Genomic DNA, 17,182 nt, shown 5'->3' on the forward strand with positions numbered 1-17,182 from the left:
TCCTCCCTTCCTCCCTTTTTCATTGTATACAATCTCACAAAGTTGACCACTGACATGAGGGTCCTGGCCAATCCTGTTCTGTAGGGTATTTAGTGTTACATCCCTGAGCAGCCAAAGATACCAAATTATTAATGTCAGCACTATTTCACATTATTATTATTTTATATGTACATATTGATATGAAAATATAGATATAGATAGAGATAGATATAGACATATTTACATAAATCCATAAATATAAATATGAAGGTCTTATTATCCTATAAATATGTATATAGTTATTTATTATATTGATATTTCACTTGCACAAGTGCATATGAGCTCAAGATTAAAACCTTCTCCTGTTGCTCCATGTGGGAGCATTCCAACAATTATTGTTCCTTCTGAAGGTGCTGTTTTCTATGTACTCTCAATAAATTCATCTCTGTCTGCCCTAACCCACAGGGTCTTTTCCTTTTCCATGTGCAATTTTTGGATGCATTTGATGACATCCAGGGCTGCAGCTTCTTTTACCCGACTGCCCCACTGCTCCCACGGGGCTCCAAACTCAGCCCACTCCAGAGCCAGGAAACTCCAGGGAAGGGCTTCCCAGCTGGGAATTTCTGATGGGACTGATTCCTCACATTTACACTGAACAAGTGACATTTTGTTGGCATCTGGCCAGACTGTGCCAGTTTTGTTTCACCAGTGGGCAAAGTCAGCACCAAAGACATAGACTCCAACTGAAGGAATCAGTGTCATTTCCTGCAGTTCAGAGCAGCAAAGAATCACAAAAGGAGCAGCTCAGCAATGCACCCAGCCATCCCCACCAAAGATTGCAGCAGTGATTAACAAAGATCCAGCAGCATTTACCCTCAACCTTTACCATCCCCCAGGCCCACACAGCAGCTGGGGAAGCTGTCACAGCCAAGGGCTGCAGAGCCACTCCTGGGCACTGGGAATTCCTGCAGGTGCCACCAGCCCCAGGTGAGGCTCCAACCCCGCTGGAAGAGGGCCCAGCTCTGACAGTGCTGAATGAACAAACTGACAGCACTGCTAGTGTGGCAACATCTGCTTTCATCCTCCTCTTGGGTCCCTCCCAAAGCCTGGCCAGGGCCCCAGGAGGAACCAAGGGAGCTGGGAGCTTCAGCCCCAAACAAGGTCAGATGTCAGATTTCATGGCCTTGTCTGGCTTCTAAATACACAAAGGTCAATATATGTTTCACTAAGGAGTGGCTATATCTATCACAGTGCCATTGACCATGCATATTTTATCAGGAAGCAGATACAAAGATAACCTTTGCTTGGAAGGTTCATCCAGAGGCCATCTTTGGCTCAGGGCCTGCTGTCCAGGCCTCATCAGGGCTGGTGTCCAGGCCTTGGCACTTCAGGGACGTGGTTAGTGCTGGGCTTGGCACTGCTGGGTGAGCGGCTGCACTGGGTGAGCTCAGAGGGCTTTTCCAACAGAAAGGATTCTGTGATTCCATGATTATATCCACTGTATTCAGCTGGGTCTATTTTAGCAGCATTACTTTGCTCCAAAAGTTCCCTCTTGCCCAGCTCCTGTGGCCTGAGTCTTCAGCTCCTTCAGCTCCTGGTGCTGAGCTGCTCATGCTGAACGAGACGGCTCAGAGCGAAGAATACAGTTCATTCAATTCCTTCTGGGACATGGAGAGGGGAGGCTGTACAAACAGGAGCATTGTTTGGTGGGGCCTCCTCTCTGCCCTTCATGCCTTTCAGCGCTTTGAACCAGCCAAGAGCTTTCTCCAAGAGTGCAATGGAGCAGCTGCTCCTGCTCCCAGGCCTGGCTCTCTCCAGTCTCTGTCCTTGCCTGGTTCTGTCCCTCTTGCTGTGCCCTCTGTTTCCCCAGGGCTCGATGGCTGCTGCCCAGGACTGTGGCACTGGCACAGATCCAGTGCTCCAGAGCCTCCTTTCTGTGCCCTTGGAGCTGCCTGGGCACAGCAGCCTTTTCCATTTGGAAGCTCCCCATGGACAGGGAGTGCCCAGCTCCGTTCCTTGCACAGCCTCCAGGAGCCCAGGGCTGCCATCTCCACTCCCTGCCGGCACTGGGGGCTCCCAGGTGCCTCAGGCTGCTGTGACACCGCTGCACACAAGAGGGAACAGGGGCAGGGGCTGTGCTCAAAGTCAGCTCCGTCTGCTGCTGCTGCTGCTGCTGCTGCTGCTGCTGCTGCTGCTGCTGCTGCTGCTGCTGCTGTGGGGTCATTTGTGCAGCCCCGGCCCAGAGTCAGGGATCAGATCCTGCCAGTCTCTTCCAGCCCTGGCTGCTCAGAGTTTGGGCCTTGGAGCCTCAGGTGGCCAAAGGCAGCTGCTGCTGGTCCCTCTGTGTGCCTGTGTTCAGCAGTGCTGCTCCATCAGTCTGTGCCCAGCAGCGGGGAAAAGTCTCAGCTCTGCAGGGCCAGGAGCTGCCGGGCTCTGCCTGAGCAGCTCAGCCAGCAGGAAGGGAGCTGCTCCACACGGGAACCAGGAGCAAAGGACATTCCTTTTATAGGACATGTTTTCTATTGAAAGGAAAAAAAAGGAAAAAGGAAAAAATTAGGTAAATTGTAAAAGATAGGAATAAAATCCAGGTGTTACTGAAAAAACATAATGTTAGTGAAAAAACAAAACATAAAGGCAAAGTTAAATTCTTTGCATTAAGAGGTAAATGATCTTTGTCAAAAGAGAACTCAGTTATTTACATTGTAAATGTGCTGATGGCATGCATCCATCTTACTGACCTCAGCAGCCTTTTAAAAGATTTTGGGCTTTGTTTCCAAACATTTGAAATTTGTATTTGAAATTGTGGTTGAAGCAAGAGGAAACTGCTTTGTGCCCTCCCAGCTCCAAGCAGGACTGGGAATGGAAACTCTGTCAAACCCCAAATCCTTTAGAAGATGACCTTCCTTCTCAGCCTGTGAATGAGCTGCACATTCCCTTTGAAATTGCCAGGAGTTTCTTAGACACACAAAGTCCCACTTACAGCTTTTTGCTCTGGTTTGGAAGTGCAGAAGGGCAATTCTCCATCCACCAGCTCCAGACTGCACTACCTCAGGAGCACGGCCTGCTCGCCAGCTTTGGCCCACTCGTGGCACTTCTAGAGGAGGAAGAAAGGGCAATTGCACAATTCCAGCCAATCAAGAAGGAAGAACGGGACACACAAAACACCCTGTACAGATCCAGGCATTCAGCTGGGACTGTGGAGAGTTTGGGTCCTTGCCAATTGCATGTGTGTCCCCAGCTGCAATCTCTGGGCCTGCAGCAGAGTCTCACTCACCTGCCAAAGCAGAAAGCTCAGGCGCTGTGCTCGCAACGGGCTCGTCTGATGCAAAGCTGTCAGAGCAATGTGAGGGCAGAGCCAGCCCAGCTGGGCCCAGGGCTGAGCCCAGCAGAGCCCTGGCAGAGCCCAGAGCAGCCTCAGCACCCGCAGAGCCCGGCTGCAAGGAGAGAAAGCAGAAACCGCCCATCAGCTGAGGGCTCCTGTCCCCTTGTGCCAAGGCCTGCGGTGCCCAGGCCATGCTGGCTGTGCCCAGAGCTGTGCCTAGAGCTGCCCATCCCTGCTGCCTTTGGCAGCAGAGCAGGAGGGCAGGACATGTGTCCAGCCTGCAGCCAGTCACCGCACATCCAGCTCTCAGCAGTTGCCCAGAGTAGGATGCTCCTGTGCTCACTGCCAGCTCCCAAAAGCTCTGATCCCACCCTGCCAAGCACACAGGAACCCACCTCACGCCACCCATGGCTGGAAGAAAAGCTGCTCCCAAACCATGTCCTCAGCCTTCTCCAAGGGCACGGCCCATCCACGCCACAGCTGCTCCCAAGCACTTCCCCATCCAGACTGGATCACCTGGAACATTTCCTCTGCTAAAACAAACAACACATTATTGAAAAGAGATTAGATGCAAAAAGGGAAAACAAGAAAAACGGTAAAAACTCCCATCTCTGTCAGGGCCTTGAGGAAGGCCCAACCCCTGCATGTCTGAGAAAAACCCAGCCATGGCTGAGGGAAGCCCACACTTTCTCTCTTCCCCCCTGCACTGCCCCCCAAAATCACAATGATCCCAAAGAAAACAAGGGCAGTGGAGCAGCCCAAGCCCTTCCTTGCCTGCACAGCGAAGAAGCTGTGCACAGGTTCTGGAGTCCCACCTCTGCTCCCACCATGGGGGTTTGTTTGTGTCGGGCTGGCTGCCCCAGCCCCAGCCCCAGCCCCAGCCCCAGCCCCAGCCCCAGCCTGGGGCATGGTGGGTGCTGGGGGCTGTTGGCAGGGCCAGGAGCCCACTCCCATTTCGTACCCACCTCAGCCCAGGATCCAGCCCTGACAAAAGCAGCCGGGCAGTGACTGAAGAATGAGTTGCATCTCCCCCAGAAAAGGGGGAGTCTTTGGTTCCCCACCACGCTGGGTCATGCCCAAATCTGGGAGAATTTCCCCGGCTGGGGACTCATCTGCAAATCCCCTGTGGAGTTTGGCTTTGAAAAAAGGTGCCAGAATCAAAATCCATCACCTTCAGCCTCCAGTGGCCAGGCTGAGGAAGAGCTTGTCATCCTTGATGTCACCCTCGCTGTCTCCAGCAGCAGCAGCAGCAGCAGCAGCAGCAGCATCCCCACTTGGTACAGCTTCTCCAGGGGCTCCTTCTCCTTCCCTGGGGGAAGACCAGACTCTCAGGGCTCTGCCCAGGGCCTCAGCTGTCAGGGAACCGGGACAAGCAAAACCACCTGGGATGGCGGCCACCAGTGCTGGGCAGAGCAGCTCAGCTCCACCACAAGGGCTGCGTGTTCCCATTCCATGACCCCGGTGCAGTGACACAGGCAGCACAAAAAGCTCTGGGTTCCTTTGCTTCTCATTGCCATGGCATGTGTGGGGCTGGAACTTACCAGGGCCCTGGATACTCCAGGGACCTGGAGAACCATTCCCAGCAATTGGGAAAATCCTAGGTGCTCCATCCACCCATAGATGAGGTCTCCAAAATTGCCTCGAAATTGGATCCAGCTTTTAGAGGCCAAAAAGAGCAAGTCCAAGTGTCCTGATGATATTTTCAGCCCAGAAAGCCCTGCTGCTGATGGCACACTTCATAATCACCAGGGGACACAGCTAGGCCAAAGCCCAGACCTCTGCTGGGAGCCTTTCTCCTCAAATACCCTTCAAACAAACCTCCATGCAAGTCACTTGGGAAAGTTTCTTCCAATGATCCATTTCTGGCACATAACTACACAGGGTTATGAGAAAGATTCTAAAGCAGCTGCTCTGGAGTCAAAGAGCCAACACTAAGAGTCCCTGTCATCTATTTGTAGCTAAATTCCACTTTGGGGGAGTTGAAGGAGTTTGGAGCGAGCTAGAGAGCGGATCTCTGAGATTTTTACATGATGCCATTGCTTTTTCTTCTCCTCTACATAGACAGGAAGGGTGAGTTTGGCTCACATCTCCACCGTATGGCTCACAAGGCCACAAGACTTGTAGTTACAAGAGCTTTGAAGGATTTCTTGGCCAAGAAGACACGGCCAACAAGGATATTTGTGTTTTGGAGCCAACCCTTCAATATTTCGTCTTATGGACTCATGCTACAGTGTAAGCTTCCTTAGCCAATCATGTTATGACACACAAACCTACAGCACTGCATCCTAAGCTTCTTGTTTTCCATTGTAACTACTTTTATTTTTTCTAGATCTTGGACTCCAAAACTCTAAACTTTCCTCCACTTCAACATTCCTCCCCGTGTCTCTGCTAGAAACTAGAAATCTTCATTCTCGCTTCTAGCACCTAAGTTTGGAAGCCCTTTCCAAGGTCTCCGATCAAATCCTGTGTTTAATTCTAAGCTTTGCTGACAAGACCAAAGGTCTGCGATTTCCCTGCATTTGGGTTTTCCACAGCAGCAATGCTGTTAGTTGCAGAGTGCCCAGGATCCGTCTTGCAAGTCAACTTTGTCAGGATCAAGGCGGCTGCCAGGGGGCTGCTTGTGGCCTCTGACAGCCCATTGCTCAGGGCTTGCCAGCGCCCCAGCCCCTCAGGGGCTGCCCCAGCCTGGCCAAGCTGCCCGGCAGCAGCGCCGCAGCCCCACAGCAGCTCCAGAGCAGCCCCATCCAGAGGCACCTGGGAGCCCTCAGCAAGGCAGCCAGCAGCACATGGGCAGGAGGACACGGATGGCGCTTTCTGCCTGGCACAGGGCTTGTGGCCATCTCCAGGCACCGCTCTGGCAGGGATCCCCGCAGCCCCGGCCCCTGCCCAGCCGCTCTGTGGGCAGCACAAAGGCTTCAGCAGCACCAGCAAAGGCCAAGGGGCTTCTGGCCATTTCCCCTTGCCCACTGCACACCTGGGCAGCTGGCTGAGCACAAGCACCCTTTTCCCCCTTCATTGCTCCTTCTGAACAATTGTGCCTACAGGGCCTCATCACCCCTCAGCCTGCTGTGCTGCTGAGCACAAGCTTCCTTTTCACCCTTTCCTGCCTCTTGCCCTGCAGACCTTGGGAAGCAAAGAAAAGCTCCTGGCAGTCTGTGTATCATAACACATTCTAGAATTATTTATAGTAATCTATAATCTATAATAATATATATAATTCTATATACTCTATAATTTATTTATTTACAATATAGATAAAAAATGGAAAAGAAGAAAAGAAAAATCTTAAAGAAAAGGAAAATTACCCCTGGCTCAGGTTGCCCCAGCAAAGACAGCCTCCCAGATCAGCTCTCCTCCTCAGTCATCTGGCAGTGCAGCAGCCGAGCCCCGACAGGCAAGGACGAGTCCTCCATGCCCTGCGCAGCTGATCGTGCAGCCTCTGGATGGTGGAATATCGCTCACGCTGTATTGCCAGGAGGACATGCAGTGTTTCAAGTGCCAGCTGTGACACAGCACTGCTCGTGTCCTCCGTCAGGCGTTCCAGGGCTGCAAGAGAGAGGAACAGAGGCACGGTCAGAGGTGGACCTGCAAGGACCCCAGAAGAGCCCCCTGCAAGAGCCATCCCAGCTGGCTCTTTCCATGGCCAGGAGGGAGCAGGGAGCAAGGGGATCAGCCCGAAGCTGCTGGCCACTAATGGCCCATGTGGCCCTGAAAGCTCCGTGTGCTCTGCCCATGGGAGCAGAGCCCTCTGCAGCCGGGGCAGGGCTTGCAGCTCCCCCCAGCAGCCCCTGCTGTCAGCCGGCTGCCCTCACTCACTCACCAGTGCAGATCAGCTGCAGCTCTTGCTGCTGCCCCCTCAGGCACCGCCCGACCATGCCTGTGAACACAGAGCCTGTCACGGCCCCAGCGGCACAGCTCCCTGCCAGCGGCGCTGCCGGCGCTGTGGCCACACGGGCTCCTGGCCCGGCAGGGCTCAGCCCGGCCCTTGCCGCACGCTGCCGCCCCAGGGCATGGCTGCCAGAGGGCGGCAGCAGCAATGCCCAGGCCAGGCGGGGCTCCATGGCGCCGGGCCCGGCTGGTGCTGCCAGGGCAGAAGCTGGGGCTGGGGCCGAGGTGTGGCAGGCCGGGCCTGGGAGGGAGCCTGGACTCGGGACTCACCCATGAACCTGACGGCCGCCTCTCGCAGGGGCTCCTGTGGGCTCTCCAGGTAGCGCAGGGCCTGGCGCACGTGCTCGGCCGCTCTGCTCCTGTCCTCTGCCAGCTGGAGAGAGTGGCAGGAGGGAAGGGTTGGCGCGGGCTCAGCCCCTGGGCCGGGCGCTGCCTGCGCCCAGCCCCGGCCTCCCCTGCCCGCTCAACCCTGAGGCGCGGCCAGCAGCTGCTGGCCAAGGGCTCCCAAGGGGAGGGGGCAGAGGGCCGGCTGCTGCCCGGGGAGCCGCGGTGCTGCACCGCAGCCGCACCGGGCCGGGGCTCCATGGGCACCCGGCTTGGGGCCATGGGAGCCTGGAGCAGAGCCCGCATGGCCTCTGGGTGCAGCAGTAGGCAGGGGCACAGCTGCCAGCCCCGCACACTGAGCACCACCCTCAGGGGCCTTCTCCAACCTGAGGCTGGGGCTTGCAGGCCCTCCTTACCAGGAACTCAGTGAACTTCCACAGCTTCTTGTTCTTCAGCAGTCTTTCAAGATCCCTCCTCTTCAGGAACTCAGCCACACAAAGCAGCATTTCCTGAGAAGCCTGGAGAGCAGCAGAGACATGGAGATGGCCCCACAGCCCAGGGCACAGGACCCGCGTTCCTGTGCTAAGGCCTTGAGGAGGCTGCAGTCCGGCAGGCGCCAGGGCAGGAGGCAGCCGAGCCCCCTGCCAGGAGGAAAGCAGCAGCCCACGAGTCCTCACCTGTGCCACACGCTGATTCTCATCATGGCAGTGGAAGAAGAGTGGCAGCAGGCTCTGGCGCAGGGGTGTCTTCAGGTCCTTTTTTGCCATTTTCTCTGGATGAGTCACCAAGGTTTGGAAGAGCAGTATGGAGATCAGCTGCACCTGGCTATTGTCCTGTATGAAAGGAAGAAAAAAAGACCTCAGCATCAGCTGCATGGGACTCAGCCTGGCACAGGCCTGCAAATTCACAGGGCATAAAGTGTCTGGGCAGCACCCAGTGGCTGTGGCTGGGAACAGTGAGCCTTACGTGGTCAAAGAGTGGCAGCAGCGCCTCAAGCAGCTGCAGTGTGATGGGGCTGGGCAGCAGCCTGTCACTGTCCAAGATGATAGAGTTGAGTAGCATGACTGTCATCATAACTATCTCTCCATCCCACAGGAGCTCCACAAGACTTTCAGTCAGGCTCTGCATGCTTTTGGTCTGTGCAGAATACAAGTTTATGAAATGCTATCTGCTGCCGCAGGGCCTGGAGGCCAAAGGCCTGTCCTAAAGCACTTGGGCAGCTGAACCGGGAGGCAGGAGAACTGGGAGCAGCTGCTCCAGCACCCAAAACCCTGCCAAGCCCAAGTGACCGCATTCCCCAGCTCAGCTGCTGCCCCCTTCTCACCATGCAGGGATCATCAGTGAGCTTGAGAAGGGCCCTGAGCACCAGGCAACGCCTCTCCCTGCATTCACTCTGCAGCTGCCTTGACAAGATTTGCAGGACTCTGTTAACGCCGCGTTCACTCAAGTCCAGCCACTTGAGGACCTGAAAGGCACAGGGCAGTGACAGGGACCCAGTGGGCAGGAGCCTGGAGCTGCACAGGGCTGGGCCCAGGCAGCAGCACAGGACTTGGGCACCGTGCCAGGCAGCTGTGGCCACGAGAGGGCAGAGAGCTGGGAGGCAGCTCAGCCAGGCAGCGCTGGCCATCAGGCTCACCTCCACAAGGAAGGCCAGGGCAGGCAGCTCCCAGCGTGGCTCCTGTGTGCTGAGCAGCCAGAGCAGGTAGCAAGTGATCCGGGAACACAAGGGGATGGAGACACAGCACATCCTCCTGGCAGGAGATAAAGTAACCAAGACTGTGGGACAGGGGGACCAACCTCTGCCAGGACTGACACACACAGGTCTGGTCTTTCCCCAGCATCCTGCAAGGGGCCCTGGGCTATTTGGGAGGTGGCTCCCTGTGGGTACCCCCCTCTCCCAGCCTTTTCCAATCCACTTGGCCATCCCTCAGTGACAAGGCCCTCTGGCCCACGACCTTGGGGGACTGTGTGGAGCTCCCTGGGCACAGAGCACACATGTCAAAAGGCAGTGGGGAGAAGGGGGTCTCACCTGGCCAGCAGACCCACGGCATAGTGGTGGGTGTCAGCACACAGCAGCGTGTCCCAGCTACACCTGCGTTCCATTGCCAACACCACATCCTCGTGCTGCATTCAGCAGAGCAGGGACTTCAGGGTCTGCACTGCAAACCTGTGTGCACAGCAAAGCCCAGGTCATGCTGGGAGCACTGGCTCCTGCCCAGGGACGTGGCAGGGACAGAAGGAATGGGATGGAGCACCTGTTGGGGCTGGTGGCAAGGCCGTGCTGTTCCTGGCATTGCTTCCAGAAGGTATCCAGCTTCTCTGGCATATCCAGAGTGCTGAAGAGCACTTGGAAGAGCAGATGCACAAAGAGGTGGGGGAAATATGGCTCTACTACAGGTAGGACAGGGGGCTCCTCGAGGATCTTCCACATCACCACGGTTGCCTGCAAAGGACAAAGCCCCCCGAGACAGCGCTCAGTGCTGAGGTGTCCGTGTAGCAGGGCCTGAGTGTGTCAGGGAGAGGCCAGGAGAGACCATGGCAGGGGGAGCACGGGGTCTGGTGGGCCTGAAGCTGCCCCTGGGCCAGGTTTCAGGCCAGCGCCTGAGGCAGGGAGATGCAGTGGGGGAAGGAGGATGGAGAGCTGCTGGAGAGGCGGCCTTGGGGCCAGCAAAGGCCAGTTGCAGAAACTCACAGCCAGGGCAAAGACACCCATTCTGTCCCCATCGGAGGTGCACATGCTGCACTCTGGCCAGCTCCCCAGGACATCCAGGAGTATTAGCAGCGCCGGCTCTGCAGTCCTGGGCGAGCCCATGATGGTCTTCCACATGGTGATGGCAGCTCTGTAGGGTTAGAGCTCTGTCTCACGGGGGGTCTCAGACACGGCACCGTGGCCTGGGCATCCCTAGGGGCCCGGGCTGACCGCCGGCTCTGCCTCTGCCCACTGGCCCTGGCCAGCAGCACCCAGGCAGCCCAGGCCTGTGGGGACAGAGCCCTGAGGGGCGGCAAGGGAGTATGGCAGCAGGCTTGGGGGCTGACGTGCCAGGGCTGGGAAAGGCAGCAGCCAGAGGGCCATGGAACTCTGTTGGTGAGACACCTGGGACAGGTGGTACAGGGTGATGGGCTGGGGAGGCCTGAGCCCTCCGGGCAGGTGGGCCCCATACCTGTCACAGGACGGGGCCACACGCAGGAGCGTCATGACTGCGTCATTTGGCTTTGCTTCAGTGAGATCCAGCAGGGCCTTGTCCAGCCTGTGCTCGGCAGAATCATTGGCCATGAGCCAGCGGTGAATGTACCTCACCATGGCGGGCACCTGGAGAAGGCACGGGGAGACTTGGAAAGCTGCCAGGGGGAGCAATGTCCCCAGGGTCCTCAGAGAAGTCCTTCCCTTGCCAGCGCACTGCCATGGCCTCAAAGGCTCCCAGGGACCAGCAGGCGTGGTTGGGGAAGCCACGGGACTCATGGGGAAATTGAAACCTGGCCCCAGCTGCTTACTTGTTCTGGCCTGGCAACACCCTTCTCCAGCAGCAAATCCAGCAGGGCGGCACTGGTCTCATGACTGAGGAGCTCTGAGTGTGCTCTGAGCCCAGTGCCCATGGTGCTGGTCTCTTCCTGCCAAATGCTCCTGATGAAGTCACAAACGAGCTGTAGGAGAAGGGCAAGAAGCCGGGGATGTTGCATGGAGTGCTGCACACACGGGGCTGGACTGAGCAGGGACAGCAGGCCCAGCCCAGGTGGGGGTGGCTGCAGGTACCTGCACTGTTCTTCGGAAGCGGCCACGGCTGGACTCCTGCTCTTGTGTGCGCTCCAGGGCTGCATCTGGCAAAGAGCGAGCGCAGCCAGAGCTGAGGGGCTGCGGGAGAGGCCGGAGAACACAGCCCAGCCCTGTGCTCCCCAGGCAGGGAGAGCTCCGGGATGCTCCAGGGGGAGGGAGCACGGCCCCTGCGGGGTGTCTGCCCGGCCCCTCTTCCATCCTGTCCATGGGCATTTCCCCAGGGGATGGGATGGGATGGGATGGGATGGGATGGGATGGGATGGCATGGCATGGCATGGCATGGCATGGCATGGCATGGCATGGCATGGGGCCAAGCTGGTTGCAGCCTCCAGCCCTGCAGCCCAGCTCAGCCACTCACCCTCCTGCGGTGGTTGGAACAGCACCACCTCTTCCATGTCCTGTGCTGGGGCAGCTCCAGGGCCTTCTTCCTTCTCCTGCTCCACCCAGGCCAGCTTGGGCACTCTCGGGGCTCTCTGCTCCATGTCTGTGCCTAGAGCGCGCCCCAGCAGCGAGCCCAGCCGGTGCCGCTCCTGGAGGGCCTCCTGCGCCTTCCCTGCGGGCGGGACGCGGTGGTCAGCCCTCGGCCCGGGGCCAGCAACGGCCCCCGAGCGCCCCTCACCCGCCCCGGGCCGGCCATGCCCAGGCGTTCGCTTCCGGGAACGCGGCACAGGAGGCTGGGGGCTGGCGGCCGCGCTGCCGAGCGGCGGAGCTCGGGCCGGGGAAGCCGCAGCGGAGGCGGCGGGAGCGGCCGCGCCGCCTGTGTCCTCCGCGGGCCCCGGGAGGAGCCGGGGCCGGGGCCGGGGCCGGGGCCGGGCTTGGGCCAGGCGGAGGCAAAGGGCGGCGATGCCGCCCCCGCACCAGCCACTGATGCCTGCCCGGCAGCGCCACCGCCAGTACGGCCAGAGCCGGGCGGAGGCGAGACCGCGGCGGGACGGCCGGGGCCGGGCACGGGACAGCCCCGCCCGGGGCCGGGGGCGAGCCAGGGGCATGGCCCGGCCTGGCAGGGGAGAGGGAGGTGGGGAGAGGAGAGGGACGCCGGGCAAGGGACCCCGAGAGAAGGGTGCCCGACAGCGGGAAAGGAAGAGAAAAAAAAAGAAAAAGAGAGACAGGAAGAAAAACAAAAAGAAAAAGAGAAAGAGCATTCTAAATTATCTGTTTTGTCGCTGCCGCTGCCGCTGCTACCGCTGCTGCTGCTGCTGCTGCTGCCGCTGCCGCTGCTGCTGCCGCCGCTGCCGCCGGTGCAACTGAAGCACCGAGGCCGTTCGTTCCCGTGTCCATTGCCCGCTCGCCCCACGAGCCCCACGTTCGAGCCCCGCGCGCCCCGGGGACAGCCCCTCCGTCTGCCCGAACACGGGAACTTTGCAGCCTTGAGCCCAGATGCAGAGCCCTGACTCCTGCACACTGGCACAGCGATCCCCTCTCTCGCTGCTGTGCATTGTCCTTGCTGAGGGTCAAACACTGTCGGGCCACCTTCCCTTGGGGTAGGATTCCTACCTGACCCCAGCACTGCACTTACATATCCAGTGTTGCTTTCCAGTAAAAACAGGGGAAGGAAAACTGTGTGTGGTTCATGGTATTTTAGAGTGTCTAAAAATCACTAAGTCATTGATCCTAGAGGTGAGGTGCATCTGGAATTACTGGGATGCCACATGGAAAAGGAGAGCATAGAAACAAATAGAGGGAAATATCTTGGATTGTTTCTTTCATTTTCATTTCACTTCTGGAAAGCTGTTTCAGTTTTCCAGGAATCTTCTCCTTTCTGCTCTTCCCAAGAATCTCTCATGGAGAACGAGGTCAAGCTTCTGTCACAAGATTTGCCACCAGGAAATTATATCACTGGTGCAATTTTCATGATGACTGTTAGTGCTGGCTTAGGGCAAATTTTGGGAGGAAACCTCCAAAAGGGGTTCATCTAGAAAGCAAGTTCAAGCAGCCCCTACACCTACTAGTTCAGGAAAAGACTTCCCTGGAGAAAAGTGAAAAAAACCTCAGTTTATTAAACAAGTAAAGTATTCACAAGCATGGAAAATGAATAATATTAAATAAAACCTTGGACAGTGCTGAAGAGATGGCAAATTCAGAAAGTCCTTTTTGTGGTTTGTAGTTGGCTCACTCGGTCTCTTCTAAGTCCCTCTGGAGCTGGAATGCAGCGTCCCAGAACTCGGTGGGCCACCGGTGTGAGCTGCTGGTGTTTTTCTGGGTTTTCAGTCCAGAGCAGGTTTAAACAGTTCCAAGAAAAAGGAAAGTCACAGACTTCTCTGCCTAAGCTAGCTAAAACCAAATTGCTAGACCTGGGCTGTGAAGGCATTGGGAAATTTCCAAATCTGGGCACTGGTGGTCCCAGCAAACACAAGATCTGGATAGTGCTGGTGCCAGAACCTGCAGATTTCCAAACTTTGGCTTTCTGTGCCAGCAAATCACTGGACTTGGACTGTGCCAGCACCGGGAAGTTTTCAGATCTGGGCACTGGCACTGCCAGCAAACACCATATCTGGGTGACGTCATTGCCGGCAACAGAAATCTGCCAGATTTGGGCTCTGCTGGCACCGGGAAATTTCCAAATCTGGGTTCTGGTTACATGAAACACAAGATGTGGGTGGTGCCCGACCCAGTAGCAGGAAGCTGCCACAGGTTTTGGATTTCTGTGCCAGCAAATTGCTGCACTTTGGCTGTGCCAGAATAGGGAACTTTCCAGATCTGGGCACTGGCAGTGCCAGCAAACAGCCCATTTCAGGCTCCAGGCTCCAGGAAGGACTGGATCTGGATGCCTTCCTCTTTTCTTTCCTTCTTTCCTTCCTTCTTTCCTGGGGTCCTGCTGCCAGCAAACTCCAGATTGGGTGGTGCTGGCAAGCAGAAATTGCCAGGTTTTAGCTTTCTTTGCCAGCAAATTGCTGGACATGGGTGGTGCCAGAAGAGGGAAATTGCCAGATGTGGGCACTGACAGTGCCAGCGCACACCAGATCTGGGTGGGGAATGTGCTGGCACTGAGAAATTTCCTGATGCTAATTTTCTGTGCCAGCAAATTGCTGGAATTATGCTGTGCAGGCATCTGAAAAATTCCGGATCTGGGTACTGGCAGTGTCAGCAAACATGAGATCGGGTTGCTGTAGGTACCAGGTATTTGCTTGGTTTTGGCTTTCTTTGCCAGAAAATTGCTGCACTTGGGCTGTGCCAGAATATGGAAATACCAAGATGTGGGAACTGGCAGTGTCAGCAAACACCACATTTCAGGAAGGATTGGATCTGGACCCATTCCCTCCCTGCCTCCCTCCCTCAACAAGGTGCCAGAGGGGATGGACAGCAGCCAGGCAGAAAGGGACCTGCAGGGACTGATGGACAGCAGGCTGGACATGAGGCAGCAGTGTGCCCAGCTGGCCAAGGAGGCCAATGGCTCCTGGCCTGGATCAGGAATGGTGTGGCCAGCAGGAGCAGAGCAGGGATTCTTCTCCTGTGCTCAGCACTGCTTGCGCAGCACCTCGAGTGCTGCTTGCAGTTCTGGGCCCCCCAATTTAGGAAGGACATGGAGGGGCTGGAGCATGTCCAGAGAAGGGCGACAAGGCTGGGGAGGGGTCTGGAGCACAAGTCCTGTGAGGAGTGGCTGAGGGAGCTGGGGTTGTTTATCCTGGAGAAGAGGAGGCTCAGGGGAGACAAGGCAGTGTCAGGGCACAGGGTGGACTTGATGATCTCCATGGCCTCTTCCACCCTTGCTGATTCTGGGATTCTCCGGAACCACCCTTGGAGCAGTTGCAGGAGGAGCCCTGGGCCTCCTCTTCAGGAGCTCCAGCAGCCCAGGTCCCTCAGCTTCTCCTGCCAGTCCCAAAGCCCATCCTGTCAGTCCTGCAGAGCCTCTGCAGCTCCTCCTCACTGCCCAGAACAGGGAGCCCCAGAGCCACACACAGCAGCCCAGATGTGCCCCCCTGGCCTGGGGTGCCTCTGGCAAGGGAGCAGCACCAGGCACTGCGGGAGCCTGCAGACAATTGATCTGAAGGCCAAACCTCCTTAGCTCCTTCTGAAAGAGCAGGAACAGTTCTTCATTGCAATGTGGTGGAATGCCGGGCACCACAGCTCCAGGCGAGGACTGGACACAAGTTTGCTCCCACTGAGTGCTATGACGGGTTCTGCAGGAGCTCTGGGCTCCTGTGCTTGCCAGGCACAATGAGGAGAGAAGGAGCCAAGTGCACTGATGTGGGAAATGGATTTGTAGAAAGCTTTTAGGGCCTAGTAGAAGGACCACAGAGTATGCATCTGTATATAAACCTTGAGACAAGAAATGCTAACTTAAAAATGCCATGGAATAGGACAGATATTGTTGAGAGAGAAATGAAGCTGGAAAAAATTTCCAAAAGATGGCCTTGCAAATAAGATTTTGGAAAAACAGAGCTATGAAAGATGCATTGTAGTGGGACCCACGAGGGGTAGTTTTAAATAATTGGCTTTAGGGCATCTACAACCTGGCATGGCAAAAGGCTGATAGACCAAGAAACGCTTATAATGTATTATAATTAGGAAATAGTTGGCTTCTGATTGTGATGGCGTGAATTATAAGATCTGTATTGTCTCACCCTTCTCATGAGAGTGAAAATGGAATAAAAGTTATTAAAACACCTCTCAGTTTCCCCATCTCTAGGTCAAGAAAAGAGTATTATCCAACACACTGACACACCTTTGCCTCGAGCATAACCCAGCCTGGACCAAACACACTGAAACGTTTCCCCTTTGGCCCATGTCTCGAAATATCAGGTCTGCTGTTTGACAACTCAGGTTGGGTTGGTGTCAAGGAGTTTCCCTCAGAAATACTGGGTTTGTCTTCCTCTGTGCCTTCCCCTCAGCAGCCTTGGGGATGCTCCTATGTGAAGCCATCTGTCTCACACAGTTTGAGACAACTTCAAACAGGATATTGTGCAATAAATCGTCTCCTCTAAAGTGTTCCAACAACACCTTTCCAGCAATAGGAAATTATTACTGATAGATGAAAGTGGAAAACCCCCAACAGTTTATTACCAAACAGAATCCCCCCATGACATGCGTTACAAGAAGGCACTGGGGTCTCTCTCGGAAGAACAGGAGCTGTCACAGAGCAGTTCCAGCAGCTGATGGAAGCTCGGGGGCTCGTCCGGCGTCGGCTTTCTCCCATGGCAGAGCTCCATGGAGCGGGCAGGGCAGTGAAGCAGCTGGGCTGGAGCCCCTCGCTGCCTTTTCTCCCCAGCGTGGCTCAGCTCACAGACTCTCGGGCTGGGAGCGGGGCCACTCCGCTCCTGCCGGCACTGTGTCCCTGGGCTTGGACAAACAGTTTCCTGCCAGGAGAGCCCTGCACACTGCTCCACAGATCTTTCATAAAGGCCCAAACCAACTGCAAACACTCTGTCTGCAGCATCTTTTCACAAAGGGCTGCAGCAATCCAGGACAGCTCCAAATGAGTGTCGGAAGGCTCTTGTCTTGTTCCTGACAGCAGAATTCTTGATGATCTTGTGCAATTTTATTCAGATGTAACATGAGAGCCAAGGTTTTTTTGTTAAAATACTTTATGATTAATAACAAGCCTTGGGAGCATGAGGTACAGGACTGACATGCGAAAGCATGAGCATATCCTCCAAAGTGGCCAGTTTAATTGTCCATTTCATTACTCTCGTATTTACTCCACACTAATAAGGAAAACCAAGCTTTGCTTGGAGGCAAAACAGGCATGGGATACACTACAGTCCCTCGCAGGCTCAGCAGGGCTGGCAGTGACAGCGCAGGCAGTCTGCTTCATTGTTGATGCCGAATTTTGCCCCAAAAGGCGAGAATAACTGCCTAAGAGACTCAATTTAAGTCAGCATATACAGGAGGTATTTTATTGCAACGCGTCGGAGAAATCACAAAGGGATTTCTGAGTATCTCGTAACCGAAGTAAGCCT

Source organism: Melozone crissalis, unplaced genomic scaffold (assembly GCF_028551555.1).
Source record: "Melozone crissalis strain CALT ecotype California unplaced genomic scaffold, PUWL_Pcris_2 ptg000068l_1, whole genome shotgun sequence".
In the NCBI taxonomy this organism is placed as follows: Eukaryota; Metazoa; Chordata; class Aves; order Passeriformes; family Passerellidae; genus Melozone; species Melozone crissalis.